We start from the raw sequence: 8,719 nt of genomic DNA, 5'->3' as shown, positions 1-8,719 counted from the left end.
TTATCCTGATTTTGCTAAGCATTTTCCCTCATTCTATTTCGTAAATTTATTAAGCACCTTACTTTCATTACGTATTAAATCTCTTTCACTTAATAATCGTAAAGCACATTTTTTCTACAGAAACGATAAAAGGTGCATAACTGACGTAATAAATCCTCGATTTTACGAGATGGAGAATTTCATCAGCCAACAGTGCGTAAAGGTGTTTCAAGTTCTATAAAAACAATTACAAACTCGATGTTAAGGGACTTGTAGGACGCAACGTCGGAAGAGTTATAAAGTATAGAGCGAGCGTACTATGGTACGAACCGTGGACACAGGTAAGATCATCATCATCATTATCAACCTATTAGTGTCCTGCTACTGGACACGGGTCTCCTCTCATAATGAGAAGGATAAGGACATAGTCCACCGCGCTGGTCAAGTGCGTATTGGTAGACTTCACATACCTTTGAGACTTTCTTTTTATAAATCTCTCGGGTATGCAGGTTTCCTCACGATGTTTTCCTTCACCGTTTTAGCAAGTGATAAAACATTTCTAATACGCACATCATTTTGAAAAATCTTAACCACTAGGCTATCACTGCCCAAGTAGCAGCAGTAGCTGCCTGCAGAGAACATCATAATGATACGCAATATAGCAAGAACAGTCATAATACAAGTTTCAAGTGGTGTGAGTTGGCTAATTTCCTCGTTTTACCAGTAAATACTGGCTACTGTATTTATTTGAAATGTACCGTAACTATAATTTAACATTTCATAACTAAGCTATTTTGAAAGAGCTATTGCACATGTGATTTTTTACCAAAAGCAGGCTAAACATTTTGACAATACTATCTCAATCTATTATAGCCTAGAAAATGTTCGTTACAAAATATCCCGCTTTACAGTAATACATTCTCGCATTAATTGACAGTTAATAGATATACTAACAATTGGTAATTACACTTCTCCCAATGTCTAATCTATTGCTACTTTGAAAAATGTCTTTTGTATAAAGATGTTAGCGACTCTAGCCAATTATTCCTCTAAGGACAAAACATTAGGCGAATCCGAGTAACAACGAAGTTTAATCGTAAAACAAAATAAAAGTTTCCGCATAAAAGTTCCGAAGTTAAAGACGAGGGTTAATTTGATGTTGTTAAAATGAGTGGGATTTGAAGCCTTGTGCGCTGTCCTTAGATTTAATATCACAGCTTTTATTTCGTTTGTTGGGAGTTTGGAGTTTTTCTTTGATTTTCACTTGCACGACTCTGTTTGTTACTAAGAGCTTTAATATACGAACAACAGTTCGTCTCGGTGATCGTTGCTGACTGCTACCGACGTTTTCTTTTTTGTTATGCTGGAACGCATCGGAAAAGTTTGCCTCCCTTACCATACCCTTCAAAACGGAACACAGCCGCGCCTAACACTGCTGTTATTAGGTAGAAATAGGTGTGGCGGTGGTGTCACCGGAGTCGAACCACAAAGGGTTCTACCACAAAGGGTGGTAGAACCCTTACTACAAAAAGTGGCTATAATAACGTATGCTATAGGTAAAGTTGTGCACAAATATGATTATATCCCTACTATAATATCAGTCCTTTACTTTAATATCAATGCAATTTTAATCAATGTATTATGTAATTTAACATTTCCATTGAATCAAACATCAGAGTTACCATTTCGTAAATTCATCACAGTCTCTATTAAAACGATATCCTAAACATTAATCACTCACTATCGGTAGTGCATATTCATTTCTATTCTCAACAGATTCAGTGACGTGTAGTTAAATTTTGCAATATTAATATTTTGATGCAATAACTTATAGGTACCATTTCGGAAGTGTAAGGTGATTCGGTCGTCAACACATTACTGACGGATTACTGGGTCTCCAGTAAGGATGATGAGGTGTAGGCCATCGTCCACCGCACTGGCCAAGTGCGAATTGGTAGACTCCACACATCTTGGAGAGTTTTTTAACCCCTTAGGCAATTTAGGTATGTGGGCTTCTTCAGAATGTTTTCCTTTCATTCTATTTAAAATAGAAATTAGAATTAAATAGAAATTATTCTAATACGTGCATAAATTGGGAAAATTGAGGTGCGTAGGATTCGAATCTCTGATTAAGGGAACCTTCCCGAGAAGTGTGTGAAAATCACAAAGAGGACTTACTCTTAGGAGTGACCTACATCAGCGGGCTGAGATATGTGATGAGCTTCAGGTAGAAGTCCCGTTCCATATGCAGTTGGTAGCAAATGTGACACCTTTGCATAGATTGCATACTAGTAGCAACTGTAATCTTATAAAAAAATGTGTGACGTTTATTAAATCCCAGAAAAATCTGCCTCTGAAAGGAAACCGAGACGAGAAGTGGTTGGAGGAGGAATGGATTAATGATTATGAAACGTAAATCTCACTACCTACACCCTTCAAAACAATAGCAAAGCAACCCTGTTGCTACTAGGTTGTAATGTTAAATATTATCTCACATAATTTGTTAGAGAAGCCTAAGCTTACATAAGAGTACCATAAAAATGCAAATAAGGACACCAACCGCGAAATCCAATACAGTATATCACTTCCGACGACAAGGCTCGCTTTGTAATTATTAAAAACAGCATGTTTTTTTATGACAACGATAAATTACTCTCTTGGTATTAGACAGGGGCCTTCTGCTCTTTTGTTAGGCTATCTGTTTGTCCGAGTATGACGTAATGCTACGGGTCTAAATATGAAGAAGTTTTTGTGTTTAAAAGCTCATGATTAGTTTAATTCTTCCTTTATATCTGTAAGATAACGGAAGCCGGTGAATACCTAACAAAAACTAGATTACTATTCTTAATCAATTTAAGGTCCATATTGAACTATTTTAGAAATTGTTTCTTAAGAAATACATGTGGCAGTAACACCCTAGTTTGACCACCTTTTAAGGTGTACGTATAATCACGGTTGATTCGTTATGCCGACTAAACGAAGTTATAAATAATTTAAAACAGCGTATTACAAGATTTTATTTAACTTGCTTTGTTAGTTTGTTTGAAATGAGGATGAAATGTAGCAACTGAATTTTATAACCCAACCGATTGAGCAGCCATGTTTGGTGTAGATGCCAGTGCATGATTACAATAGTTTCGCCACTCTAACTCCAGTACGGTGAGTGAACCATTTTTTTATGGACCCTATAGTATCAAAATAAATGTACCTAATATTTATGAGTGGAATACGAAAAACAATAAAGCTTTTTAATGAAAAAATATTATTATTAAGCTTATTAATAAACAACGCCTTAACAAACGTTTTAAATGATCTAAACGTTTAAAGCCGAAAGAAATTGGAAGTGATGAGTTTTATCGTTTCCGGACTAAGAATTATGGGTTCGGACAATTCTGAGTTATGAGTTGAGCATTTCTCTTCCCCTTTCCGCTACCAACTTTTTATTTATACCTTGTAATAATCATAATGGCGTGTTGGTATTTCAAGTTGAAATGCCTCTATAATGATGATTGCGTGGGCGATGTAACGAATTCGTACGTAGGAAGTCATTACTTTAAGACCTCTATATCACTGTGAGATAAGCTTTGTGTTTTATACTTGTATGAAATGATATGTTTGTAGAAATACTTTTCTTTTTCGTAAGCTATATTCTTATTTGGAGGTAAGGAATAAATCGTCAAGCATCCTATATGTTACACAGTTTCTTGTTCTTGGTCTGACACGCAGTAGATTCCCTTTCAATTCCCGGGTTCAATTCCCGCCGCGACAAATATGTAAATGATCAATTTTGAGTTCTGGTCTGGATCCCGATGTTTGCAAAAATATGTCAACTAAAGATCTTGATCTACTTGTATGCTGTTTGTCCACAGCCACCGTCACCGAGCCGATACAGATAATTAATTAATGACGGCGCCGAAGTAGTGTACATACATTTACTATAGCCACTTGTCCACCGCACGTCCGTCACCCGAGCATCGTCATCCCGGCCGCCGAGATTTCGAGTAGATCGGCGTGACCGCTAAATCGGCATCGAGATTTTGACGGGCCGATGTGCCAGCAATATAAAACACATTGGAACTTATCCATACACTGCCGTCACACGCGTGACAACTGGAACAAAATAAACCGCCGATATCGGACGCGGTGGACAAACTATCGCCGTCACGAATATAAGAATCGGCCCGAAATAATCTCGTTCTCGGTATCGGCTCGGTGACGGTGCGGTGGACAAACGACCGTACTCTATGCTTATCCCGCGATTAAGACGGGACGCCTCTAATAAAAATCCTTTCTCACACTCTTTTAAAGAAGAACATAAAAGAATAGAATATAATATTTGTAACAGGCCATACTTTTACAGGCTTGATGCTGATAGTATAACGTAGGAGTAGATAATGGTAGGGTTACCGAAGTTTTACCATAAAAGGACATACATTAAACAATAGCTACAATACTGATCTCTGCTACTAAAGGACAAAAATACGCACAATATCATATTTTCTGTAATGTACATAAAATTTGTATTTTAATTTCGACACCGATTTTGCCACGAGGTAGTTGTTTATGCGCGCCGCGCTTCGCGAATTTCGATACTGTGAAGAGATTATGGAAGTTTAAAACTTTGAAAGCATTGACGAATGTTTTTATACGATGACCTACTTATTCTACGACTTTAGTACGTAAATAAGATGGACAAGTTTACTGAATAACAATAGCTTACTTATATCTTGTTTTATAACTTGTGTTAAGCGCTGCAAGTCTGGTTTGAACGGTGTTGGTAAGGTAGAGACTAACACTAGTACTTAGGGATAGCAAAGCTTCTGTGGCAAGAACATGAATTCAGTCTGAGCATATATTTGAGCATGGATGGTATGGTATCATGACCAATTCAATTGGAGGTAGATGGTAGAATCTGAATGATTATACCAGGGTAGTACCACCACCACATCTATTTCTACCGGGATACAGTCCTTGCGTTTCTGTGGGTGTGTGTGGATGCTGACGAGCTTACACATGTAACTGCCATTTTATTACCTCAGAACCGCTGTTCTGTATAAAGTCGGTTTCACCTGCCCATGGGCAGCAGTGATCACTTAACACCTTCAAAGACTTCAGACTTCTGAAGTCATATTGTATCAACTTAAGAGAGACTAACTATTTATAAGTAGGTCCATATTTCACAATAGACCTAAAACCTTGGCATATGCAGCACACAATTAGTATGAGATAAAAAGTATTGACAAAAATAAACTAACAAAATGAAATAAAACTCAGTATTCTGAAAGTTCTTGGTCATAATAGAATTGTGTATTGTTAAAGTTGGACGCTGTTCCCGTTGCTGATGACCTAGTATTTTCTCCAAAGCCTAGGATCATTTTGATAGCAGCCTTATTTGGCGAAGTTCTCGTTTGTCGCGAGGCAATTGTTGTCTGACTTCCACAATCCTATTAAATTGGAACCAGATCCATTCAACGCTATAAAATAGAAATACTTTTGTCATACTGTATTTTTCTATGAAACCAACTCTTTTGAAATATGTAGGGCTTAAATGTCGGACTTTGAGTCGAGGGAATTGTTACAATGTTACTGGTGATTCAATTATGTGATTTAATGCTAGTTCTGTTATATTAAAGATATTAAAGGCAGAGACTGTAAATACTACGTTGATGTTTATTCGAGAGGACATTTAAAAAATATCCATCTTTAATAATGTACAATCAAAATTAACATATCTTTATTGAAGCTTAAAATTACACATTATTTAACATCTTTCTTTTGTATCAAAACTTAAGCATGCCCAGAAAAGGCCCAAGAACTATCAGAGAAGCGCCCCGATTAAGTAGCGTGTTACGATTTTATCTTTTGATTAAGTCCCATGTAATAATAGAGTGCGGTTATTTATAGAAGCCACGCTCAAATTACGTCGTGGCCGTTTCTAGATAATATTTTATTCCTGTCGACGTGTTCTGAGGACTATAATTTTCGCATTCAAAGTATAAAGCTGTAAGGCACAATCGGGGATCTTGGTTGCAATTTTCTGTCAGAGTACTGATCATGGCCCATAATTTATTATGGACTTATGGTTTATCTTTTAAAGAGCATAATGCAAAATGAATTTATAGATGTATAATAAGTTTGTAGCATTATTTCTTACCAATCGGTAGTATTAACGTAACAGCTACTTCGGCCATGTCACAAAGGAATCTTTCAAATAAATGCCACTTGAATTTGAAATATGTCAATTTAATATTTAGACGATTGTCTTCATTTGTTCATTCGATTCCGACTTTTACGTTGTACAATTAGACATTGTTGAAGTCGTCGTAGGCAGGAAAATTATCAAGCTGCCTTCTACAGTTTGTTACTTTTTTGACAACGATTACTTTTCCAATTAAGTACTTTAAAGAATAAATTAATCTTAATAAAATCCAAAGATTTATTGTGAATTGTAAATTAGAATATTTACATAGACTGTAAGAGCTACTTAACAGAAAGTATAAATGAAATTGTCGAGGCGTTCTAATGAGACGAAACGTTCGTGTTAGTTCCGTGTGCGCTGGATAGATGGCGTTAGGAGTACTACTACCGAGTAAACTCATAAGACATTTCCAAGTACGTATAAACATAGACAAGTACCCTTACCATGAGTTTTCAAAACATCCCACAATTTTGCGTTACGTTTACTCAATCCATTATTCTGTTCCGTTTGCTTAGTGTAGACTGAGTAAACATCATCTTCGCAAAAACGAGAGACAAAACATAAAGCGCCATTTTGTCAATTTAGACATTTAATGTTACGTTACTGACACTATAGTTCTGATACAATCCGCTAGGGGCGCTGATTGGATTGTTAATTGTATGGCCAAATACGTAAACAAATACCAAAACAGTCATATTTATCAAAACGTAAAAACTCATGGTAAGGGTAAAGGTTATTGTTTGCGTGTTCAAAGTTATTGGCAAGTTGTGTTCATAACCGCAAGAAAATGTACGATTTCGAAAGGAAACTTGGAAATCAATTCCATACTTTGCAATGTTTGTTTTTGTTTCAGGTACGGCGAAATAGACCGTTTAGAAGCAACGAAGTTAAACTTAACTTGAGAACACTTGGAAAACTACAAACAAGTTGAGAAGATTTATATTTTATGAAATTATGCGGTTTCTTTTCGTATTAAATTTAAGATAACAATAGCCACTTTAGCTCAAGGAGATTATAAAATTGGATTGGATTGAAGACTATTTGAAGTTAGGTTTAGATATTGCTATTCCAAAAAAATCGATGTACTATAACATATAACACCAATATAAGGTATTGAAGAATGATATTCAAATAAAAAAGTTAAACGAAAGCCATAAAGATTTTAAAGGTGTTTGTTTTTGGTTTCATTTCAGGCGTTTACACGTAGCACGTTATACAGTCAGCTTCATGAGTAGATAAACAGATCAAAATTCTAAAAAATACGACTTTCAACGCAGTGATAGCCTAGTGGTTAAGAAACTCGGCTTCTCGATCGAGGGGTCCAAGGTTCAAACCCCAGGCACGCACCTCTGATTTTTCAAATTTTATGTGCGTATTAGAAATTTATTATCACTTGCTTAAACGGTGAAGGAAAACATCGTGAGGAAACCTGCATACCTGAGAGATTTATATACAAAAGAAAATCTTAAAGGTATGTGAAGTCTTGGAATACGCACTTTGCCAGCGCGGTGCATTTATGGTCTAATCCTTCTCACAATGAGAAGAGACCCGTGCCCAGCAGTGGGAAAGTAATGGGTTGTTGATGATGATGATGATGACGACGTTCATCTAAATATGGTGCTAGTTGTGTTAATCTACTTACGGACGCTTGGGTGTATAAGTGTTTTTGAAACCTTAATCTGTTCATCCGTTCATCTACTTTCGGAGCTTGCTGTACTTTTGCAACCATAGGATAAAATAAGCTAGAAAGATTTTTTTTCGTAATCCAATAAAAACACCTTGTGTTTGTATTCGCATCGTTCTAATAAACAACTCAAAATAACAAGCTTTCGATTATTATAACCATAGATTAAACTTTACTATAATCACTACATACTTCATAATGCATTCAAGATGTAAACCTAAAAGTATCAAAAGAGATTTTCTCACATGAAACGAACCATGAACAATAATCCCAAATTACATACATTGCACAGAAGCGTTCTAACCCCCGCGATTAAATATGATTTATAATCCGTGACGTCACCCACTCCCACTTGAGCCAGTTGTCTTATTCCCGACGTGACAGCTAAGCGATGACTGGTAATAATGGAACAGAACTAGTGTTTATTGGTAGTAAAACTACTTTTGCTTCGACTTCGACAGCACAACCGCCACTTACTATTTCTACCTACAGCAGTGTTAAACACTTCTGTGTCCTGGTTTGAAGAGTGTGGTAAAGGAGACATACTTTTCCGAGTCGTCCAGCATAGTCTTTAGGGTTGCTGCGCAGCTGCGGCCGACCTCAGGTAGGAATCTATCTGAGATTGATTACAGATATTCATGCACGGCACTAGCCACTTAACATTTGGTATATTTTTATGTACATCAGGTTGCCGGCATTCTATTTCGGATATTTTTTTTTACATTTTCAGCTTCACCTATTTTATATTTGATAGTAGAACACATTATTTTCAGAATCGGGGCCTAGGGAGTCTCAAAGAGCGTGAAATTAGTAATTAAGAGTCACGTGTCACAAAACCGACTACATTTTGAAGTGAG

Source organism: Epargyreus clarus, unplaced genomic scaffold (assembly GCF_041222505.1).
Source record: "Epargyreus clarus isolate Ecla_fem2 unplaced genomic scaffold, WU_Ecla_fem_2.2 ptg000034l, whole genome shotgun sequence".
Taxonomy (NCBI): domain Eukaryota; kingdom Metazoa; phylum Arthropoda; class Insecta; order Lepidoptera; family Hesperiidae; genus Epargyreus; species Epargyreus clarus.
This window is presented reverse-complemented; position numbering follows the sequence as displayed.